The sequence below is a fragment of the Castor canadensis genome, chromosome 4 (genome assembly GCF_047511655.1).
Source record: "Castor canadensis chromosome 4, mCasCan1.hap1v2, whole genome shotgun sequence".
In the NCBI taxonomy this organism is placed as follows: domain Eukaryota; kingdom Metazoa; phylum Chordata; class Mammalia; order Rodentia; family Castoridae; genus Castor; species Castor canadensis.
In genome coordinates, this window is record NC_133389.1 from 95,603,578 (window position 1) to 95,606,472 (window position 2,895).

Here is a 2,895-nt window from a genome sequence, read left to right on the forward strand (position 1 = left end):
ACAACATAGACTGCTTATGGTTAACCTTCTAGAGCTCAGTGGAACTGTGTCCTATTCCATGAGATTCTGGTATGGTATAGCTCCTACATGACCAAAACTGTGGTTTCCTCTCTCAAGGATGGAATGAAAACTCAGAACTCTGACCCTGAAGTCAGTTAATTCTAAACAAAAGAGATATATTATGGTTACTCCTGACACTGTACCTGTTTAAGCAAATTATCTGCTCAGAATTAACATTGAAGGGATGGAAACAGGAGCTGACATTTCACCTTACTTTGAACATTTGTACTTTATATATATATATATATATATATATATATATATATATATATATATATTTTATTCATATGTATACACAATGTTTGGGTCATTTCTTCCTCCTTCCCCCCACCCCTTCCCTCTCCCCCCCATCCCCTTCCCTTTCTTCCCCATCCCCTTGCTTCCAGGCAGAAACTGCTTTTCCCTTATCTCTAATTTTGTTGAAGAGAGAGAATAAACAATAATATGAAGGACCAAGGTTTTTTTTTTTTTTTTTTTTTGTAGCACTGGGGTTTGAACATAGGGCTTCACACTTGCTAGGCAGGTGCTCTTGCCATTTTTTTTTAACTTTTATTAGTTTTTTTATTGTTTTATTATTCATATGTGCATACAAGGCTTGGGTCAATTCTCCCCCCTGCTCCCACCCCCTCCTTTACCACCCACTCCACCCCCTTCCTCCCCCCCCCACCCCCTCAATACCCGGCAGAAACTATTTTGCCCTTATCTCCAATTTTGTTGAAGAGAGAGTACAAGCAATAATAGGAAGGAACAAGTGTTTTTGCTGGTTGAGATACGGATAGGTATACAGAGAGCTGACTCACATTAACTTCCCGAGCATGTGTGTTACCTTCCAGGTCAACTCTCCCTGATCCAACCTTTTCTCTAGTTCCTGGTCCCCTTTTCCTATTGGCCTCAGTTGCCTTTAAGGTATCTGCCTTAGTTTCTCTACATTAAGGGCAACAAATGCTAGCTAATTTTTAGGTGTCTTACCTATCCTCACCCCTCCCTTGTGTGCTCTCACTTTTATCATGTGCTCAAAGTTCAATCCCCTTGTTGTGTTTGCCCTTGATCTAATGTCCACATATGAGGGAGAACATAAGATATTTGGTCTTTTGGGCCAGGCTAACCTCACTCAGAATGATGTTCTCCAATTCCATCCATTTACCAGTGAATGATAACATTTCATTCTTCTTCAAGGCTGCATAAAATTCCATTGTATATAGATACCACATTTTCTTAATCCATTCGTCAGTGGTGGAGCATCTTGGCTGTTTCCATAACTTGGCTATTGTGAATAGTGCCGCAATAAACATGGGTGTGCAGGTGCCTCTGGAGTAACCTGTGTCACAGTCTTTTGGGTATATCCCCAAGAGGGGTATTGCTTTTGCTAGCTGAGATAAGGATAGCTCTACGGGGAGAATCCTTGCATTGCTTTCATGTACATATGCATTACATTCTAAGTTGATTCTTCTCAAACTGACCTTTTCTCTAGTTCCTGGTCCCCTTCTCTTATTGGCCTCTGTTGCTTTAAAGTTTCTGCATTAGTTCCTTTGCATTGAGGACATCAAATGCTATCATTTTTTGGGAGTTTCCTACCTATCCTCATACCTCCCTTGTGTGCTCTTGCCTTATCATGTGACCAAAGTCCAAACTCCTTGCTGTATGTGATCTATAGTTCACATTTTATTATTGCTCTGCTGAGCCTGGTTAACCTCGTTCAGGATGATGTTCTCCAGTTCCATCCATTTACTTGCGAATGATAAGATTTCATTCTTCATGGCTGAGTAGAATTCCATTGTGTATACATACCACATTTTCTTAATCTATTCATCAGTAGAGGGGCATCTTGGCTATTTCCATAACTTGACTATTGTGAGTAGTGCTGCAATAAACATGGGTGTACAGGTGCCTCTGGAGTACCCTGTATCACATTCCTTTGGGTATATCCCCAGGAGTGGGATTGCTGAATCATATGGCAGGATCCATGTTTAGATTTTTAAGAAGTCTCCAAATTTTTTTCCAGAGTGGTTGTACTGGTTTACATTCCCACCAACAGTGTAAGAGGGTTCCTTTTTCCCCACATCCTCACCAACACCTGTTGTTCGTGGTGTTGCTAATGATGGCTATTCTAACAGGGGTGAGGTGTAATCTTAGTGTGATTTTGATTTGTATTTCCTCTTTGGCTAGAGATAGTGAACATTTTTTCATGTGTTTTTTGGCCATTTGAATTTCTTCTTTAGAGAAAGTTCTGTTTAGTCCAGTTGCCCATTTCTTTATTGGTTCATTAATTTGGGGAGAGTTTAGTTTTTTGAGTTCCTTTTATATTCTGGTTATCAGTCCTTTGATGTGTAGCTGGCAAATATTTTCTCTCACTCTGTGGGTAGTCTCCAGTTTAAAGACCATTTCTTTTCTTGTGCAGAAGATTTTTAATTTTATGAAGTCCCATTTGTCTATACTTTCTCTTAATTGCTGAGCTGCTGGGGTTCTATTGAGGAAGTACTTGCCTATACCTATTAGTTCCAAAGTGTTTCCTACTCTTTCCTGTACCAACTTTAGAGTTTGGAGTCTGATATTAAGGTCCTTGATCCATTTTGAGCTGATACTAGTACAGGGTGATAAGCATAGATCTAGTTTCAGTTTTTTGCAGACTACTAACCAGTTTTCCCAACAGCTTTTGTTTGAAGAGGCTATCTTTTCTACATCGTATATTTTTAGTGCCTTTGTCAAAAATAAGTTGGGTATAGTTGTATGGATTAATACCTGGGTACTGTATCTGTTCCACTGTTCTTTATGTCTGTTTTTGTGCCAGTACCATGCTGGTTTTTTTCTTATTTCTTTGTAATATAGTTTGAAGTC